The sequence below is a fragment of the Lampetra fluviatilis genome, chromosome 1, assembly GCF_964198595.1.
Source record: "Lampetra fluviatilis chromosome 1, kcLamFluv1.1, whole genome shotgun sequence".
NCBI classification, from domain to species: Eukaryota; Metazoa; Chordata; class Hyperoartia; order Petromyzontiformes; family Petromyzontidae; genus Lampetra; species Lampetra fluviatilis.
Window position 1 is genome coordinate 10,881,032 of NC_136275.1, and position 12,658 is coordinate 10,893,689.

General features: G+C 47.5%; 1 non-coding gene across 1 annotated transcript; it reads left to right on the plus strand.

Moving 5' to 3' along the window:
* The first annotated feature begins 8,155 nt into the window (after window positions 1-8,155).
* TRNAS-GCU (transfer RNA serine (anticodon GCU)) lies at window positions 8,156-8,237 on the plus strand. Its single transcript has one exon. It is a non-coding gene; the product is annotated as a tRNA-Ser (tRNA).
* Window positions 8,238-12,658: the final 4,421 nt, after the last annotated feature.

The following is a 12,658-nucleotide window of genomic DNA, read 5'->3' on the forward strand; positions in this document are numbered from 1 at the left end:
TTACGTTGTGGCAAGCCTCGGGGCCACTTCCTGGAGTCGTGGAGTTCTTCCATTACTCGTACATTTAATAAAAGCGTGTTTTTAATAAAGTTTGTTTTAATATTACTTATTAAATGGAGGCCACGGACTGCGCGACAGAGCTTTTAGCGGTAAACAAGGTACCGTATTTACCGGGTAATACTTCGCGCTACCTTCACCCTACCGGGTAATTCTTCCGAGCTACCTTTACCCTACCCTTTACCTTACCCCTTGTGTTCTGTTTCACGGCAGGAGTTTTGCCGCACGGCAGATGGGGGGGGGGGGGGCGTATGTACACAGGAATTTCCTGTTTTTGATGCTAATTTTGGTCACGTGACCAGGAAGTTACGATTTTAGATTTCCACTGAACCACGCGGGCGTCGGCCATTACACAGATAAGTCAAAATGGCGGCACACATCACGTCTCAGTGAAGTGAGACGCAGTTGTCCATCGTGGGACTTTGAGAAGCATTGTCTGTAAGTTTGTTTATATTCTTATAATATTGGCAATGCTGTTGTAATGTTGGAATGACCGTTATAGTGATGTAAATGCCTTTATGGTGCCGTTAAGTTGTTGTGGTAAATACGAGGCCTAGTTAGCGACGAAGCCTGCAACTTTCCTTATTGTGGATGTTACTTGTTATTTAGTAGGTCGAGTCAGACTTGTGCCCAGGTGGCTATGTTGCGATCGTGAGAGCAAAGATGACGATGTATCTCATCCACAGTTTAGTGTTATGTGTAATGCTGTACATTTGGGGTGCAGTGGGATGAATACACGATGTGCCTTTATGCAACGTACCGGCTTGTGCTCTTGTGTAGTTGTTTAGTGGTAATGTAGGGGCCTGGTCCGTCCAGGATCTATTGTTATCTAAGACAATGTTCTGATGCTGTGGTGTTCATTGTGTTGGTGTTTCCGGTTTATAACAGATGCTGTATCTGTGTTTTCTCACCAGTTTTATCTTGATAAAGTCAATAAATCACGATTGGAGTTGGACGTTCATCCTGGCTCCGAGGGTTTATTGAACGCAAGGTTATCTACTCGACTAGCGGTGCAATGCAGCGCACAGCGAGGCCGAGATACCTTGGCATGTCGACACCTTTTACCCTTTACCCTTTTACCCGGTAAAAAGGGTAAATTACCTTACCTTGCCGAGGCCTAGTTGGGGGACACAGCTCCTCGCCCCCCCCCCCCCCCCCCGGCTCCCTGGAACCATTGCTGGCGCTGTAGGGCAGCGTGGAGGTAGGCGGCCGAGTCAATGCCGCATGCGGAGTGTGTCAAATTCAGCCAAAAACCCCCCTAAACTCAGCCAAACCCCCCCCCTAAACTCAGCCAAACCCCCCCTAAACTCAGCCAAAACCCCCCTAAACTCAGCCAAACCCCCCTAAACTCAGTCAAAACCCCCCTAAACTCAGCCAAAAGCCCCCTTCATATGCGCATCTCCAGTGTCTTCCTCCTCCCACTCCCAGCCCCGCCCACTCCCCCCCCTCCTCTATCTCTCCTCCTTGGCTCCTCCCCCGTCTCTTACCTATATAACCCCTTGTTACAGCAGCTCTTTTGCCCACTTCAGCATTTGTTTCGTGCTGTGGTTGTCCCACCTGATGACGGACGCTTGTGTTGCGCCCGAAACGTCGTGATTTATTATTTTATTTCTATTATTATTTCAATAATTAGATTATTTATTTTTATTATTTATTTTTATTTTTACCTACGTGACTTTACCGAAAAAACCTAAGAGTATGCTAATTTTACCTGGCAGCCCTTTGATTGGTGGAAAACCCACCACTGCCGCAGTCGCTGCCCACCAATTACATTGGCTGCTGACATAAACAGTTTGTCTTTAGGAGCTAACCTCCCTTTTCCTGATGACGACTGCTTGTGTTGTGATCGAAACGTCGTAGTTTTTGGGTACTTTGTTATTTTCTTTGAACCTATCTACGTGAATTTATCGAAAGACCCAAAGAACATTAATTCCTGCAGTCACGAAAGCTCAAGTCAAGATTTGATTTAGGTCGTTTCGATACACGTATTCGTCGCACATTTCAGGCACGCATCCCCGACGTATACCCGGATATTGCTGTATACGTTTCCTTTGGAGGCAGTGCTATTTACGAATTTGTTAAGTTCTTTGTGCGTGTGAACCACTGCCAACGCAGTGCAACTATATAATATTCTACATTAAAAGAAAGGCGCAGTGTCTCGAACTCAATCATTTGGAGCCGCCTCGTGTCGTCTAGACCCGCCCCTACTGGTGTCATTAACTCCAAAAGGAATAAGCGCAATACGTTTTATTTGAATGTGCGGCACCTTCATAATCGTGATCCGTGTTTGCTCATTGCGCATCGTCTCTCGTTCTCGGTTCACCACTGACACTGAGGCGCTCTGTTGCGGAGTCTGGAGTTGATTGACGTTGAAGTTGCATTTTCCCGATCTCTTTCCATAAATAAACTGTCGATTCATGACGATAACTTCACTTGCAATTGAACCTTATGGAGAGACCCCGGGGTCCCGAATAAACGAAAAAAAAAATCGTAATTCATTTATTTATTGTTGGCGACTCCGTCCCACTGCGCACATAAACGCCTGGCGCGGATCATTCTGTTGTCGTGTCATCCAATCGCAGCGGCCAGGACGAATGCGCAGAGAAACGAAACTTTGAAACTTTGATTTGCGCATCGTGTAGAACTCGTCGAGATTAATAGATCGCCGTATAGTTCGCCTTCAGCAGACTTAAAATGACGTTGCAACGCAGTTTATGCGAGAGCCGGGGGCTTATGGGACCCCGGGTCCCGCCATAAGGTTCAAATGCATTTGACTCCTATATCAGTCGATGTTTACATGGTAGCGCACTCGTCACCCAACATTTGTCTCGTGTTTCTGAAATTTTATTTTGTAATTGGACTAAGATCCCGTTTAATACAATATATTCCCGAGGCGACTTTGGTTACAGGGAATGTATTATTTAGCACAGATTTGAATTTCTCACGTGACTCACTTGTTTTTGGCACTGATTTCTATTTGCGACATTGCTGCCCTTCCTTTATTTTGTGCCTGTAATTTTGGTAACTCGGGTTACTCTTGCAAATTAGGCTAGCCTGGTCTCTTGTTTTTTTTACTTGAATTTTAATTACAAACTGACTTTCATACTATTTTACAGGTGACGTATATGCAACACGCGAGTATTTTTGTACGTTATTTAAGTCATGCACATCGCTCACAAAACCTCAATATTAACCCGAATATATCATTAGCAATCTGTGGGGTCTTTATCATCTCAATATCAGATATGTTCACCAGACGTATTCATGTGAGCTCATTTGACCCTGCTCATCATCTGCTCTAAGAGAACAATGCCACGGGTCAGTGCAGAGTTTCCCAAATTAAAATCCTCACCATCCATCATGTTACGTCTTTTCAAGTTTACAAACATACTCCCCATTTAAATACATATGAACTCGTTCCACGCTGCATGCGTCCGATGATTGTTAAACACGTCCCACGCGACTTGTATAAGCAAGTCACGCTGTCTGCGTTACTTGGAGCACGTGTACAAACATGCACTATAAAGCTAATCGGATTCGTCCAGTCTAAATAAAGATTCGGAGCCTGAGATTTAAATCTTAATTGAGATCGGCTCTTCATTGACGTGACATGAAGTGGTGGGTCGCGAGGACTAGAGTTTGGGAAGCCCTGTCTTAACGAGATAATCCCACGTGCATCATTTGAGAGAAACGTGCAGCCATCTCAATATCTAATCAGACTCAATTACGTCCCCTCCTCCAGCCCATCACAGCCCAAAAGCCACACACGCCGGGCACGTTCGCTCTCCATTCCACTATTAGTTATGGGGATTCGAAGCTGCGTGCTACTCTCCTCAAAAAGGGCATTCACTTGCCATGGATGGAGCGAGCGTGGGGGGCTGTGCCTCGTTACCGCGCATGTGTTTGTAATTGGGGGGGGGGGGGGGGGCGAACGCGCACCGAGCCACCGCCTGGCTGGTCTACAATTCATTCGTTGCTGATTATGAATCAGCTGCTACGGGGAGGAGATCATTGACGATTCATCGTCATCAGGGCACATGCGCTTGTGTTCAGAGGAGAATAAAAACTCGACTGACAACCAGCGGCACGAGCGCCGGCAGGAAGAGAAGCGACGGTGACAGAGCGGAGGTGGCATTGCGTCCTCGAGGGCATGTGTGCGGATGACCCGTGACGAGTTCGCACCCCTGACCGCACGTGGATCTCGTGCTGTGGTCAAGGAGCCCCGGTCTTCGGACCGTGAGGATGAAGGGGAGAGGCGAGCGTCTCGAATACACTTCATTTGCGAATGGCCGCAAGCATGGGCGGGAGGGTTAAGGCTTGGTGGCTGGCTGCTTCGGCTCCTATCACCGTCCCGCCGACGAAGCGCGGGGCAGAACGGGCTTTGGGCAGTCGATCGGGGCCGACTTTTACAACGAGGTTTATGGGGAGACGCAGTGCAGCACCTTTGGGGAAGCGCTGTAGAGACTGTTGGGGTAGATTTATGGCGGGGCTGTGCGAGAGATTGTGGGGATTTGTGGTGTTGAGAGGATGAGCAGACTGGCACGCGGTTGACACGTGGTCGAGAGACTTGGGATGGTCTAGCAGTGGATTTAGGGGAGAAGACCCAACTTTTAGATGTGTAGTGACATAAGAAGGGAGGGGCTGCTGGGGGCTCTGGGACCCTGGGCGGGCCAGGCGCTTGGGCCCCTTGGCGCCAGGCGCTGGGTTCCCAGGCGGGTCAGACGCTTAAGCCTCTTGGCGCCAGGCGTTGGGTTCCCGGGCGGCCCAGGCGCTTAAGCCGCTTGGCGCCACCAACGGGGGGGGCTGTGTGTGCTCTGTGGGATATCTGATATGCAAATTTTTTTCTCTAACCCACCTTCCTTCTCTCTGTCTCCGCCCCCCCTGTCTATTTAAGGCCACCCCACAGAGACGATCACCCCTCTCTGTTACCTGTGTTGCTCCCGCTATGTATCTTGGTGATATCTGTCTGCTAATATGTCTGTCTATAGTTTTCTGGTTAGATTTTATGTCGCTATTTCATTATACCTGATGATGATTGCTTGTGTTGCAATCGAAACGTCGTATTCTATTATTTAATTTATTATTTTATCTTTAGACGTGACTTAACCGAAAGAACCAAATAATAATTCCTGCAGTCACGAAAGTTCTAAAATTAAGATAGTATCAGGACTGTTGGAGAGTTGGAGTGCTGTTGGATTGTAATAAAGAAGTTACCTCTACAAGTGTCTCCGGAACCCGTTACATATGCAATAGGAAGCGTTGGGGTGAAATCAATAATGATTGGGTTTTTCACGATGTGGTGAAAGTTCAAGTATGTGCAATCACCTTGGTGTTCAGGTAAACCATTTTCCAAAGCAGTGGTCCATTCCACGCGTTGATGTGTGGAATTACGGCGGAAGTAAATAAACTAGTTTATATGGCGTTGCAATTGCCACGCTGAGTTTGAAGCTTCTATTGTGGCGATGCGCGCTCGGGTGCCTAAGTTCATGATATTCCGACATGTTCCTGATGTTGAGCGACTCGTGCAGCCAGCTATGGCTGCAGTGTTTGGTGGTACATGTTGTTTATTGTGAAAATTCGGTGAGTTCCTATGATCACTTACATTTCTTGTATGGTTTTATTTTGGTGATTTCGAAGAGTTTTTTTGGTTTGGCCATGTTTGTTTTGTAGTACGGAGTTAGAATGATGGCCTTAATCTAAGATGTCTTGTGGTTGTTTGACGTGCATCCCACTGGGATTTTTGCACACAGCGTTGGTGTACGGTGCTTTTTTCTGGAATTTTAGCTGTTTTCCTGTATTTTCAGTTGTCATAGTTTGAGTTTTGTTGTGGTTGCATCCGATTCAAGAGCCGAATGGCTCGCAGGGCTATATCTAATAAATTAACTTGAAACTCATGATCATGAGTAAACCTGGTGTTCGAGTCCCTTCATTTTCCCATTTCCTGTGAGCCTGTGTCCATTTCGGGCCGAGGACAAAGTCGGCTCTGCTTTACCAGACCACCTATTTTCAGAGTTTTACCTGTCCGCAGTTGGGCATTAATTTGGGTAGAACTTTGAATAAGCTGTTGACTTCATATTTAAAAGTGGAAATGTCTGACCATGTTGAAACCGTAGACGCGGGTAGTCGCTTTTGGCGATGAGATATCTGCGTGCGGGCCGCCACAAATTTGAAACCATTGGGTTTGACAGCATAATTGGGTGTATTGTCGGAGGGCCGCACTTAAGGCCAACAACAGGGGTTCCCCAGTGGCTCGCTGGCCTTGCAATACGAACATTGGTCTATCCCCAATAAACTCTCTGATGCCGATTGTGGTTCTGCAATGCGCGTGTTGGCGAAGTCTGTGCTGGAGCACGGCCCCTTTGCCATAAGAGGGCGCTACCCCAAAGCACAACGAAAGCGTGGACGCGGTGCGCGACCAAACAACCGTAGTCCACGTTCATCCAGTTGTGATCGGTTTAATTTCAGCCGAGTCTGTCCGGGTCTATGACCCGGAAAAATAATCGCTAAATTGAAGTCCTAACTTTATTACCACCCACCGCCTGTGACGCTACGTTGTGGAATTAAAGCTGTTTGCACGGCCAACTCTGCACGCCCCCTTCACGTTTGATTACCTGCATCTTTCTGGCAAAACACGTGCGATAGGGCTTATGTGATCTTATCACGAAGGCGGAGCTGCGCATCTTCATGGTTGACTCTCGTCCCGTTGGCTGTGAATGTGAACTTTGTTCGTGTCGCGTGACTGCGGGCCTTGTGGGGAAATTTATCTTGGGAGGGGGGCCTGGCCCACCCCCACCTTCCAACCACAACTACCCCCTTCGCATTGCTTATATCACTCCCCCGTTTCGGAGATTACAAAACAATGTAATTTATATACAGCACAACATAAATGCAACCTGTATTGTGCTAAGATTTTACCTTCGTCCCCCCCCCCTAAAACACTGGCGCAGCTCTGTATTAACATTATAGAACTGGTGACATTGACAGACGAGGCGGTAATTTCTACGACGTGGGATCGTGTGTGTGAGGTCACGTTCTGGTAGAGACCCCATTAACTGATATTTTCTGAGAGCGCGCCGCGTGCCTAAATCTGACCTGGCACGTGGATAGACCTCCGCGGTTCTCTGAGTCGCTCATGAAATGTTGCACGCTGCTGGGTTTCGTCCAGAACCACTCCACCGTCATTGCCACCCGACGCGGTTAATTCAGATGTGCACGCGTTATTTTTTTATTTAACCACTGATCTATTTTTAAATCCTTTATATTAAGTTCACTTGCTTGCTTGCTTACGACCGTGCAAATCTTTCGGTCGTTTTTTAACCCACTTCCCGTGATCCAATCGAGCTGACATTTTGCACACAGACTCGTTGTGCGTGACAATGTATTTTCGTGAAAATGTTTTTCCAAAATTTTACACTTTTTGGGAAAAAATAATGCTATGACTGTGTGTGTGTGGGGGGGGGGGGTCTACTAATAGGGTTTTTCCCCTTTTTTCTGGCAACAAAACTGACACCTTTTGCAAGGAATCATGTCTACATTAACCACAATACCTGCAGTCAAATGCAAACAAAAAACAACACTGGTAATTTATGCATTGTCTTTGAAACTGATTGGTCCACACCAGAGACAGCTTTCTTTGGAGCCTCGTCTCATATGGTGTTCGACCAGATGACGCCAAAAGGCGCACAGTTCAAGACAACGCACTACCAGAGTAATGAGGGCTCGGGGTGAGCTGCTACATCATGGGACCTCTTTTGCCAATACCAAAATATACTAATAGGGGTTTCCCCCTTTTTTCTGGCAACAAAACTGACACCTTTTGCAAGGAATCATGTCTACATTAACCACAATACCTGCAGTCAAATGCAAACAAAAAACAACATTCTGGTAATTTATGCATTGTCTTTGAAACTGATTGGTCCACACCAGAGACAGCTTTCTTTGGAGCCTTGCCAGAAAAAAGGGGAAAAACCCTATTAGTATATTTTGGTACTGGCAAAAGAGGTCCCATGAAGGGGGGGGGGGGGTCTGTTTGTATGTATGTGCGTGCAAGTCTTCATCCTGGATCTGGTTGTATGTGTTTGCGTGTGTGAGTGCGTCAGACAAGGTGGCCGAGTGGTTAAGGCGATGGACTGCTAATCCATTGTGCTCTGCACGGGTGGGTTCGAATCTCACATTCGTCGCGATTTTTTTTTAAATCCTTTATATTAAGTTCACTTGCTTGCTTACAACCGTGCAAATCTTTCGGTCGTTTTTTAACCCACTTCCCGTGATCCAATCGAGCTGACATATTCCACACAGACTCGTTGTGCGTGACAATTAATTTTCGTGAACATTTTTTTCAAAAATTTTACACTTTTTAGGAAAAATAAATTTAATTTAATTACCAATTGCTTAATGGTGGCAGGCAATCATCTGACCCATAGGTGGCAGCCATCTCAAGCCAGAGGACGAGAGGACTCTAGCCGCCACGCATATAAAGGATTTATAGTGAAAAACTTAGTTTTTACGGGTTAATTTTTTATTGCTGCTCGTGGCACGTGGCGCACGCCCACGTGGAGAACGACATTCATTTTTTTGGAAATGGGTAACGCAAGTTCGCCGAGTGGTGGGTGCAATGGTTTGCACACTGCGCTCAATAAACCCGGCCACCTGCGTTTGTTACCCACCCACAGCTAAAATCAGAAGCCAGTGATATTCGAGCTGGTCCTGGTTTCTCCCTTCCCCAACCCAGACTGAGCAGTGTGGTGAAGTTTGGTTAAATAAACTCCCTCCAAGACTGACACAGCTTGAAGGCCTTTATCAGCAGTGGATTTGTGAAGCTGTAAATTGTGTACGTAATATATTCAACTGCAACAGGTACTACTTTATCATCTTGCGCTAACCGTGCTTTTCCATTGCGATGGCCGACGAATGCGTGTGTTTACTCGAGCAGATAAAGTGTTTGGCTTGGCACTCGGGCCCTGCTGCCTCCCACAAAAAGAGAGGCTGTGGTGGGTGGGGGGACCCAGCCAACAAAAACGCCCGACCACTCCGCAGAGCGGCTGGCGCCTGCACCATTTTCCAGCGAACAAACCTCTCCGCTCTGCCTCTTCTTGTTCTGAAGCGTGCTCGTTTTAATAAAGCAGCTGTAGTGCATGAAATGTTTCCATATTTCCGCCCAAGCGCAAAACACACCGGCCTGATGAGATGCTGCGACGCCTGCCTCTCTCTTAGTGCGACCCGGCGATGCGAATTGTTGTGAACTGGCTCGACTCGCACGCGAAGGCCGTTTGTGGGATATTGCGTGTGAAATGAGCGAACCTTGTAACGTTTGTAATGACACCAGGGACCTCATTTTTACTGCAGTTGCAGGGCTTCGGTCTTGAGTATTTTGTTGCTGTTGTAATATTTCATGTTTGATGCCCGTAAGATTTGTTGGACGTGATGGTAATTGCCGTTACGTTGACTATTTTGGTTAAAGTGTTGACAGTTTGCAAATAAAGTGGCATTGTTGGCAGGTTTTTAAGCTTTTAGTTGGAAAGTTGAGTCCAGTGTTGGCTTAATCCCCTCATTCAGAGTTGTTAAAAATAGTATCAATCACTTCATGGGAAGTCAATATTGGGCATTGAGAAACGATGGCAGCCATAAAATATGATTCCACGAGTGGTTCAAGTTCACCTACAAAACGTGGAAATTAGAAGGCACTCTTACTTGAAATAATTGCTACCAATATATTTTACGAGTTCACTGGATTCCACTCTAATGTCTCTATTCTTCCTCTGTAATTGTGCCGGAGTAACACCAAGCAGACAATAATAATACAGATGCTCCGGAAATTATAGGGCAAGTGAAAGAGTCTCACCTAGCAAATATTACGACAAAAATGATTGCAACGGCAAATAAGAGGGCACGGCGTGGAGATGGCTTCCAGCTCTGCGTGGCGGTGCTCCCCAGCAGAGCCCCCAGGCGGCCCTTGGTGTCCGCGACAGCTGCAAGCGATTACGAGCGCACACGGGGGCCAAGAAGGCACTCGCGGGGAAGATGGGATTCCCGGGTGGGTTGGTGGCGTCTCCCTCGCCCGTCGCGTGAACGCGATTTCGCAGGACGCCAAAGGGTGATGGCTACTCTGGTGTGACCCGCTCAGAGCCTCTCTGAGCAAACTTCCCAAACCCGTTGTCAAATGAGCAACCACACGCTGCAGGATCAATGCATCTTTGTATCCGACACTGTCATCGCTTTGTTTCTGGACCAGGCTGAGATTCCCCAAATAGCGTGCTTTCGCGCACTGCCCCATCGTGTTTCGACAATTTGCAGCGGTATACATATTTGCGATAAGTGTTTGACAGCCATTTAGTCAGCAGTAGTCAGTGCTGGAATGCATTGACTAATGCCTTGTCGGACCGGTTTTGGAGAGAACCCTATATACAAAAACACAGTTACGCCAGATGGCAATGTTTAATGCACTATCAGTGGGCCCCTCTCTTGGGACGCAGTGCAGAACAATGGAGCGATCTCAAACCGCAAAAATAGGGAAGTGCAGTGGCTCATTGCTTGCAGGGGGGGGGGGATTTTAAGAAAAAAATATTGACCATTGGCGAACAGATAGATGGAACATATAAACCTTTTTCCATAGTGTGCAAGTGATAATCGGTGTGTAACAGGATGCAGATTGGCAAGGCTATTCAACGGAAGGGTATTTTAAAGGCTCTTCACTCTTAATGTTTCTGGTAAACGTTTCAATTTGGGAAGGTACAGTGGCAGGGCGCTGTCAACAATGTGTCATTAAAAGCAGCCGATAATCCGATCTGAAAGGAGCCTTCTGAAAGATTTACCTGCACTGCGGCATTGTCCGCTGCTGCACCTGTGTCTTCAACGTACTTTGTTGTACACGATATGCATTCCTGGAAGTTTTATTTAATTCAGGGTATTTCGTACGTTCTATTTTCTGAACCGATGAGCCAGTAGTGAAATGGCGACGAGCTGAATTGGAGCAAAAGGCAGATTGTACGTGAAGGAACAATTATATAACGTGCCGTATTGTGTTGTTACTGCCTTGAGTAAACGCACGGGTGAATACGAGGACATTCTGGCAACGCTAAGCCTGGCCTATCGTTCTGTCCACCACTGACTGTGAGATGTCGACCCGCGTAAGGCAAACCATATATATTCCGTTTTGGCGTGCGGCGTGAAACCGGTCTGGGGTAGGGTGTCCGCCATACGGCACGGGGCATCGTGCTGCCCTTTGTGGCACTCCTCCATGCAGGAGCGCTGCGCTGTGGGCAGCAGGGCGGGCCGCTGGCGCCGTGCCATTCGCATTGCATCAAGATCACGAGCGTCGTCTTAAAGAAAAAAACATCTCCCTGAAAGCCACTGCTGAATCCTACCAGATGTGTGAATTCCAGCACGCTCGAACGCGCCCTGTCCGAATGTGGCTGCCTGCATGTTAATGGCTTGAAAAGTAATCTACATTTACAACTGTGAATTTGAAGAAATGTAGCAACGTTGCGTTATGAGGTCTGGGCGCTCAGCCAAATGCTTGTTATGAGATTGTTCGCGCTTGGGCGTTTGTTCTGATATATATAATTATAAAGGCCTTTAAAAGTTTTTAATTTATAAAATGCCAAGGCTTGTTTTGTATTATGTATTCTTGCATTGTAAATTGTTTTGCACTCGGAAAAATTTGTGCATTTTGGTGTATTTTCACCCAGCTTTCTTTTGAAAAAGAGCCTTCTGATCTCAACGGGTTCTTGGTTTTAAAATAAGAACAATCGTTTGTTTGTCGCCAATTTCAGGCATTGCGATACGGCACAATATGGTCGGCAATGCCAAGTCCGGCCTATCGCTATATCCATTGCTAACTTGAGGTGTCGGCCTTCGTTCGGCAAACCATGCCCATTGGGTTTCCGCGTGGGATCTCAACTCGCGGTGGGCGGCTGGTGTTGCGATGCGGCACAGGGATCGCGTCGTACTGTCCCTTTCTCTCCTCCAGGAGCCGTTCCCTGGGGGCAGCAGCAGCACGGCGCAAATAAGGGACTGGCCAAGCATCCCAAAGCAATAACCTCTTGTGAAAGATGACTGGGAGGCTCAACTTTGTGCAGTCTGGGATATATTCGGTGAAATAAAGGACGGTTGCGTTGCAGGACTGTGACTAACCCAAAAACACATTCCTGCAGAGCAAGCTGGTAGGAACGTTGGGTTGCTCGGTCAATGGCCAGGGTCAACGGCGGCGTGGTGTATTCCGCAAATATGGCCGACTGTGAGGGCGTTGAGTTTTATAAGGGCACCACGGGGTGACCAGCCCCTCTCCACCCAGCCCCACCCTCCCCACCCAGCCCCTCCCCACCCAGCCCCTATCCACCCTCACCACCCAGCCCCTCCCCTCTCCACCCAGCCCCACCCCTCCCATTTTTGGATGCACGACGGACGGACACAATCATCCCCTGTGGGCTGGTGTAACCAGGAGGTTCCTACCAGTAAAACCTCTATTATGGAGGACTGTGAGCCCTGGGCTGAGGCTTTCATTCGGAGTGAATGGATCACGGCTGATCTGATCGTTTATCATATTTCATTTTCTTAAGAGTACCAATCTACCCTCCATGGCACATGCGATTCACTGACGTAA